The sequence below is a fragment of the Euprymna scolopes genome, chromosome 13 (genome assembly GCF_053919585.1).
Source record: "Euprymna scolopes isolate OS-2025 chromosome 13, ASM5391958v1, whole genome shotgun sequence".
NCBI classification, from domain to species: Eukaryota; Metazoa; Mollusca; class Cephalopoda; order Sepiida; family Sepiolidae; genus Euprymna; species Euprymna scolopes.
This window is the reverse complement of record NC_136494.1, coordinates 12,814,719-12,825,030: the sequence shown is the minus strand read 5'-3', so window position 1 is coordinate 12,825,030 and position 10,312 is coordinate 12,814,719.

Genomic DNA, 10,312 nt, shown 5'->3' with positions numbered 1-10,312 from the left:
GAATATTACTGCCAGTAATATTTTGTAAACCTACAATCTCACGTTTCCATAACAACTGATTGTTAAATAAAAACTATTCTGAACTATATATATATATATATATATATATATATATATATATATATATATATATATATATATATATTCCAAAACTAATGAAGACTGGCTAAGTTATAGAGATTGAGCTGTCGCTAGTTTCTAAGGGTTAGTATGATTATAGAATCAGAAAACCGGGAGGGAATTCCAATGTCTTAAAATCAAAGGATATAAAAATATTAGAGTAGAACGATAACATCTAGTGACTTTAATATCAATAGACATAGATTTTACATCTTATTGGGTTTGTCTGCAGTATGTGCTTTTATTAACAGTGCGACGAGTTTATAAGAGTAAAACCGTCAACGAGGTGCAAAATTGCAGCGATGCGAACGAGGTGGAAGTTTGACATATAGTTGTGGATCTATTAGGTTTTAGTCTCTTCCTTGAACTCTAAAACCTAAGAGTGCCCAGCTCAGATTGTACAAAAGTAGTCCATGAATGAATTGTGATTTTGTAAAGATATTGCAAGTGATTTCAAAGAGAGTAAACTTTTTTGCAACACCATTGCCAATTTCCTCAATTAGTTTTTTTTTAAATTCATCTTGCATGTATCTTCTAATAAATTAAGGTCGCATACTTTGCAGATATTTTTGGATGTAGATTCGCATGTGAGATAGTTAGACATTAACGTAGTGACAGCAGTTTTTCTTGTGAAGATGATCCCGTTACTACTTGCAATAATGAAAGTTGCATTTTTTCAAGGACGTGATATGAAATTGTTTTCTGCAAGGACAAGTTGTGAAATAGATTGGCATTAATTGATATTTGCCGAATTAATTTAATGAGGTTTATTTACCGGACAGAACCAATCCTGAAGAAGTTATACCAGCTTTCTTTTAATATGTTTTTGCCGCAAGCTAATAAAGGTTTTACGGCGTTATTCTCCAAACTTTTTCGTAGATATCTGCACGTATATTCATATAAACGGTCGACTATTCCCAAGTGGTTACCCATTTTGTATTGAGCAGAGTGAACGTGGCTTAACTTCGATTATCTTAATAAAACCGGCGTGTCACTGTGACTGTGGAGCCTCAGAAAACATTTTCAACATTAAGGTCATCCTGTCTGACCTATCAATTCTCTTCTTGATTGCACGCTGAGCATTAACAACAATGAAGAATGGCGGAAGACATAGCCTTCTTTCAATGTTGAATAGAATATTATATTAATACGAAAGCGACCGTATATTACGTGGTCTGGGACACAAATTTAATAATATATTGCGATTCTTTCGTTTAAGAAAGATTTAATGTATTTAATAACGGTAAAATCCAACGAATAACTGTATGTGTGTTGTTGGAGGGTTTGAGAGCTGGAAACTATAACCGACTACGAATGGTGCGTCTCTGCTTAGATAATTCAGACTACTTAGGTGCAGCTAAAGACTGCTTGCATACGGTGAAAGACTTGGCACGTGAGCTGCAGAATTGCACTGATAATTTAGAAGTATAGGTTATCTAGAATAGTCCGAACAAGACTTCTGACTGTGTATACGCAACAAAATTGCTTGAGTAGCTGCAGGAAAGATGTAACATAATACCGGATATAAAAGCGGATCATGGTAGGTATTATGGTGTCAGAACAACAGGTGGCTAGCAGTAAACATTCTGCAGGAAGTCCCACGAGTCATGAATTTCGATTACACCTTTATGGTTTACAACTGCATTTTTAGCATAGACCGTGTCATGCCGCCCTGCATATTTAAAATGAAAGTAACAAAATTCTTCTCAGGCACTACTCGCTAGTACATCTAACACCATTATTGAGAGAGCATAAATTAATCTCGTCGGCTTAAGATTGGGGGCTAAATTGAATTTGAACAAATACATAGAGGCCATTGTTAAGCATGGTAAAATGAAAGAAGACTCTCTCTACTTTGCTAGAAAATTACTCAATCCTATATATTTAAACACCATTAATTTTGCATTGTTGCCATATCTGAGATATTTCATCAAACACTAGGTTCTCACCTTTACAGATTCCAAAAAATAGGCTCAAATATATTAGACCCCGCATTATCGGTCAGGCTTCAACCTCTATCCCATCGCCGCAATACCGCATACCTTTGCGAATTTTACAAATACATTAACGGACTGTGTTCTGATAAACGCACGCCATTTGTTTCGCATCGAAGTAACTACTCCCACCTAACTTGACAAACGGCAAAATCGAACCTCTTCACTACTAGGTTACTAGATGCTGCACAAACAAGCTTAGCCGTATGTTCCTTCGATATGATAATCTTTGAGATTTTTTCCCTGTTTTCTGCTATATGATGGTACTGAGATGCAGAATTTAAGTGTAATAGTAGCTCTTTAGGTCCTAGTTGCAATAAGCCTCGTTCAGACTTAATAAAAGTAAAAGGATATTAGCTTATTATACCGTATTTCCATTTACTATTAGGATTAAACAGGATTCGTCAGATTAAGCAATAAGTGGGAAAGAAGACTCCGCTCTCTGAAAATGGTCGTAAAAATATGAACAATGCCTATCACATCGGTGATTTTACGGTTTGAAATTTAACTCGATTGTTTTCAACCCCATAACATAGTATGTGTAAAGCTATTTCTCACAGAGAATATTTCGAATCAATCACGGCAAGTGCAAAAATAAGCTATTATATATTAGACCTCTTGACAACTCATTAAATCTTATCCTCGAGTGTAATTCAGGTCTGAGTAAGTGATGAGTCCGTTAGCAGACACCGGGCGTATTGCCCGTAATATCAAGGAAAGTCCCGTAATTCATTCCAGCATGCAGACTGGGGTAATATCTCAAGGTGTGCTCATCGCGCGAGCAGCATTCAACACAAGTACATATTAGCGTTGCACTTTTTATTTTAACATATTTCAATTATTGCCCAAAATATAGTTTTCCTTTTCTAAAACATGGTATTTTCATACAAACAGAATATATCGTGTTCTAGTTCAACAGGCAGTAGACGATATACAGGATGGCGCAAAACTCATTTTTTTTTCTTGCTAAATATTTTCATTTCTTTTTGCAAGGTATTTTGAACATAAACATACAACACCATAGTACGAGCTTTTATTGTATAATGGTACGTTGAGTCCCATAGGTCAATTTCAGAAATGCAGTGTTCTGGTGGCATTTAAATAGAAAAGCCCCGAGAAAGAAAATACGTTAGCAGTTTTTAGAAACAGACGTTTCCGATTCCCAAAGATCCGGAAGGTCTCATACGCCAAATAGCGTTGGAGACCAAGGAGAATTGGAATTAGGCTGGAAAAATTCTACCTATTTCAACCAAGATAAATCATAAGAAATTCGAGTTTCGTGTTCCTCCTTGAAAAGCTTGTTGCATGAAATAAAAAAAAAGGATTCTTACAAAATGCAGTTTGTACAGCACCTTAAACCTCAAGATTATGGGCAATCATTGGAATCTGCAATTAAATTGCATAAGGTCAGTACTAGGGGCTCAGATTAGGTGTTTTGAGCGAGCTCAAATTAATGTGGAGATCATGCCACTCACTGTCAATGATATAACGTGCTTTATGAGTGCTTTCTATTCTTTATATATAAACTAGTATGCCGCCAGGCGTTGACCGGTTATCAAATTCACTTTAATATATTTTAATTAGTGCCGATTTCGTATTTCTAAATATAAAGCCAATTCTTTAAGCATATAAAAGTGTTCGAGTAGCACTCTCCAAAGTTTCCCAAAATAGGACGTGGCTGCAATCAGTAAGAATCGAAAAATATATTATGCCCTCCAGCGTTATTCAACACCACAGGAGTATTAACCATTTCTGCATATAAAGCTTTACAAATTGACTGATACAAACCAATAAAATATATATTTCCGCACACGAAGAAGGGTACTATAAGTCGACTTATGCGTACCATGTTCCGATTTTCCGATGTTGGCATCTTAAGAATTAATACTGGTTAAAGTAAAAATAAAATTTGCTCCACAGATACTAATAGCCCACGTATCATGTTTCAAGACTGTGGATAATAATTGATAGAATAATTTGGTAAAGAGTGTTACACACACACAGCGGGTCACTAGATATATATATATATATATATATATATATATTATATATATATGTATATTATATATATATTATATATATATGTATATTATATATATATGTATATTATATATATATACATTATATATATATATATATACATATATATATACATATATATATATACATTATATATATATATATACATTATATATATATACATTATATATATATATATACATTATATATATATATATATATACATTATATATATATACATTATATATATATATATATATATATACATTATATATATATATATATACATTATATATATATATATATATATATATACATTATATATATATATATATATATATATACATATATATATATATATATATATATATATACATTATATATATATATATATATATATATACATTATATATATATATATATATATATATACATTATATATATATATATATATATATACATTATATATATATATATATATACATTATATATATATATATATATATATATACATTATATATATATATATATATATATATACATTATATATATATATATATATATATATATATATATATATACATTATATATATATATATATATATATATATATATATACACACATTATATATATATATATATACATTATATATATATATATATATATACATTATATATATATATATATATATATATACACATTATATATATATATATATATATATATATATATATATATATATATATACTAGAAAAGTACCCGTCGTTGACTGAGTTCAAAAACAGCCTACAGAAAATGGACTCTGATTTATGAAAGTATGATAGGTTATGAAAAGGAAGCGTTGTAAAGAGGTGGCTTCGGATTTAGGGGTATCAAAACCAAAGCAAAATATGATGAAAGTAAAAATAAAATAGATAAACGCCATAATTTATTATACCATACCTGTTCACACTGAAACACTTATCACAATATTCTGTGGATGTATATTAAAAAACCTTGTTAAACTTTGTGACATGTTTCCATTCTATGGAGGTCAGGCACGAACGAACACCCCATAATTTTATCATACTATATTTCTTCAAACTGAAACATAATTATCAAAGTATACTTACGCAAATTGATAGGAAAAGTATTTATTAAAGTGTGTGCTTATTTCTATTCCATGAAAACCAGACGCGACGCAGACCCCGCAATTTTATTATACAATCCCTATTTAAGTTGAAACATACTTATCAAATTATTATTATGTACATCTATATCAAAAACACTTGTAAAATTTTCTTTTAATTTTTTTTATTTCCATACTTTGTGGACCAGGCGCGTACGCAGACCCCACAATTTAAATGAATCATCATTATGCCAGATCAAACGTACCTATTCCTGCGTCTAGATATATCTTCTATCATTATATGTAATCTGTTCTATAATAGTCAACCATATAAGAGCCTATTCGTGACCAGACACACACACAGACGTTCAGCTTTATATTATAGATTACGATTTCCTTCAATCCTGACGGACTATGGATACACAGTGTAAGGGTGCACGCGGGTGAAATTTTTGTTGCAATAGTTGCGCAATTCCAATCACACCTATCCCAAGTCGGCATTATTGAATCCCAGTAGGAAGTAGAGGTTCAGGACGAGGGAAAATACTGCTGAGATAAACGGAGAGCACGTACGACACTTAGAACACCCAAATGGTCACGCATCTGGTACTGGCCAGGCTCAACGTTGCTTAACTTCGGTGATCTGAAGAGAACAAGCGTATCAACGTGATTATTTTGTACATTATATATATAGTTATTCTTTATGTAAATACAGTCATATGCTACGATGTGCAGACCGTTCCAATCATATTTTATTTTATCAGAAAAGAAAAATAAAACAATTCAAAAGCTCCCAGACCTTTTTAAATTTTGAATATAACATTTTTTCGCCTCACAATTTGAAAAGGTATGGCATCTTTAAAATTTTTGTATTTTCGTTTTTCTTACCTAATGAAATCAAATATGATTGAAACGGTCTGCACATCGTAGCAAGATATGACTACATAAGTAATAATAAAAAATATAATTTCCTCTCTTTGATTGAGCACTCTCAAGGGCCCTTGCTGAAATTCAATTATTCTTACATTTTGGATATCTTTCTAACTGGAATGAGTATATATATATATATATATATATATATATATATATATATATATAGTGCTTCAACTTATTTCACCAGTTCCAACACTAAAGACTAAGTGATTTTCTCGTTTACGGCAGCAAAATGTGTGCAGAATTAAAATGTTACATCTTAGTGAAGTAATTGTTGCATTTTGAAACATGGCAATTTTTGTTCCAGTTATGTTCTTTTACTTTTAAAGAGTGTAAATTACATACGAACAGCACGTATTGTGTTCTAATCCGACAGAGTGAGACATTATAGATTCTTCTGTTTTTCAAGTCAATTGTGAATTCTGCGTAGTCCCAGTGGGTCTACTCTCTAAGTCTTAATAATTTACCTTTGTGAATGTGTGTCTATTAAATTGAATTTTCTGCAGTGACAGTGTCCGCTACCTCTTTTTGCCCTGGTCTAGTAATTCCAGCTGAAGATTTTTCGATTATGGTCACCATTCTTTAGAAGCTCTATAAAGAATACTGATGTAGCCGCCCAGGCATTTTTACGGGAGTTGAATGCTCAACTTCATGTGCGCCTGTCTACCGGAAAGCGTGGTATGAAAAAATTGAACCAGAAGCAGCATTACGATTTTCACTATAATAAAATATGGAAATATTTAATAGTGAAAAGTTTATATGGATGGATGTTTTAAATCTGTAACGAAATATATTGAGGAGACTTTGTTAAACAATAACCTATGCACAGTGAGATATTTCTGTTGAAATATTCATGAATTTTTGTTTAAAAATATAAAATCAGAGTTAACCATGAACAATAACCTATATCTATATATCTATAAAAGGGAAACTATCTGTGGGTGTGTCTGTCTGTCTGTTTACATTTTCCTACCAAATTACTGCTAAATTTCGATCTCCAGGCTCGAAATGTGAGATACCTGGTATTGCGATTTGGGAAAATATTTTTAATCGGGTTTCGGCAAGAAGTTGTTCTGTTAAGTGGCCAAAGTTCAACGATCTGACCTTTGAAAACTCTACCAAACTCCTCCGCCAATTTGGGGTCTAAACACTTGAAATTTTAGATAGAGATTGCGTGAACATGGATCTAACTTTATAATTCGATTTGAGCCGAAAACCATAAATGCTAAGTGGTCATCATTAGGGCCAAAGTTAAAATAAATTACCTCTGCGGTCTCTATGAAATTACTCAACCAATTTTTAGTCTAAACATTTGGAATTTTACATAAAGTGTATTAAGGCATATGTCTAACATTTAATCAGTTTTTGGCCGCAGAGTCGGCTACCAAGGAGTCAGATTTTACTTTTTGCGATTAAGCCAGTTTTGGGTCTAAACATTAAGAATTTTACATAAAGGGTATTCAGACATGCAGCAAAATTTTAATCAGTTTTTGGGGCGAAAATTTCGCTGCCAAGAGGTCAGTGTTAAGGGAGTTGCCTTTTGTAGGCTCTACCAAATTCCTCTGCCAATTTTGGGTCTAAACACTTGAAATGTTAGATGTAGGTTGGACATAGGTCAGACATTTTTATTTGATTTAAACCCAAAACAATAAATGTTAAGGAGTCACAATTAGTGTAAAAATTTAAAAAAATATCTCCGGTGTCTCTACCAACTTTTCTCTGTGATAGTTTAGGAAGCCTATTATATAGAAAGGCATTACGGTATATATGCCCAATTTTTAATATATACGTATGCACATAAAGTTATGAACAATACATGCGGCCCAAGCAAAGGCGGGCTAAACTGCTAATATTTAAATAAAACGAAATGATTGACCAAATTTACGACAATGACAAGTTTCGGTATAAAGCTTACAAAAAGGTGTCTTACTTACAAGACAATATGTTATTTTAGATATATGCGTAACAGAGCGAGTAAAACATGGAGATCGAGATGGGTAGACAGTTAGTCAGACAGTTTTAACGTAGAGAAACTCGGCGATCGGCTGCCATTTCTAAGTCCACTGAAGCACATTCGGGCATCCAAAGCAGGATGTAAAAACCAGAGAAGAATTGCGACTTCGAGGGAAGCAATAACCCCCTAAGAAATAAAGCTTAGATGTAAAATAAGACTTTTCTGCTTGTCTTTCTTGCAGCGGAAAATCTTTATTTTGTCATTTTATTGAATCGACAAAAGGAAACCAGCGAACACAAGATATGTGGTCTATCGCAGAACAGGCAACCAAAATGTTTGATTATAGAATTGTTCGGATTTTTACTGTTTGTCTCATTGTCTAGGTCGACACGTGCATAAAATTCAAGAGACACATTTACACAAACACGGATATATACATACATACATACATACATACATACATACATGCACTCAGAGACGTTTATATATACACATAATATAGACGCTTACACGATAGACTCGTTAATTATCCACCTATGTAACATATATCGATTTACGGGTTATACATACATCACAGCGGCATGGTTATGCATAGACACAGTATATAGCCGTGCATCGATTGGTTTCGGTGTTTACATGAACTCTGCCCATTGCTCCGTAATCAAGCGGGATCCAGGAAGAATTCTGCCCCGTAAATAAAGATTATCATTGAATAGAAAAGAATATGTGTAAAAAAATATGGATAAAAAAAGAAACGAATTATCAGCCGTAAACACCCAGAACAGTCAGCATAAACTTCGAACCTTGTGCTACCTAGATGTGTATTACTAATTCAGTGATAATTATAATAAAAATGTTCATAGATCTTATAGAAAATTACATAAAGCGACAAACAGGAAAAATCGTCTAAGTCTCCGTAAAATTATCACACGCAGAGAACGATTCAAGTTCATAGAAAAGAAGTTAAAATATTTACTTTAAACTATCATATAATCAAACAAAATTTATATAAACACTACTACAAAAATACCTATTTAAAAGTCTGTGAAAGGCGTTGCTCTACATATAGATTGTTCGAAAAATATATTTAAAAAAAACGCACTTTTGATGATTTACCTCTTTAAAAATATATTTTCCGGATTCTTTAACACCATAGCTTATATGCAGTTATTTACGAAAAAAAGGGATTAATATCATTTCTCTAAATTAATTTTCTCCTTTTTTAATCTTCAAATAAATTTTTTTTTTTAAATAAAATACATGCATAAAAGATTACATAAAATTACCCACATAATTTCCCTCTGTGCCAATCTACAATATAAATATCACTTGTCTGTTCAAGTGTATGCATGTATGTATGAAAATGTCGAGAGAAACGACGGATTTTCACGAGATCGGAGTCATTTGTAAGCAAGACGTCTCGGACGATAAATATCGAAAAAAATGGCCAAACACATTACATGCTTGACCCTCAACGGGCTATTTCGGTTGCAAGTAATCGTATCGGTAGGATTCGGGTCGCCTCAGGAGGTAGGGGTAAGCCGTCAGATTTTCTTAAACTTTCTTTTACGTCTTTGAGTAACAGGTTGAAGCCTGTCTGCCTACTACAACGTAATTTATTTTTTTGCTCAACACACACCTCAAAATGCCCGGGCACCCAGGTTAATCATATATATATATATATATATATATATATATATATATATATATATATATATATATATATATATATGCGTGTGTGTATGCATACACAACTCTGACTATGTATCTGGCACTGTTGATATAATAATGACAATTTATGCATAAATTATATTTTCTCATTAATTTATGCGATTAAATTGAATAGTTATATGTATGTATGTATGCATATATATATATATATATATATATATATATATATATATCAGTATAGATATAGAGAGAAATGTATGTACATATATATATATATATATGCGTGTATAACTACTTCATTTACTCACATAAAATTAATATACGAAAGTATAAATTTATGCGTAAACTTTAAGTATTTACTTCAAAAGTGCTCAATACGTAGGTAGAGCTAACTAGTAAGTTATAAAATATATATGGCGATTAAACTACACTAAATATTACGTGTTCCATCCACACTAGGACTCTTCAGGCTTATATATGTATATATATATATATATATATATATATAGCGA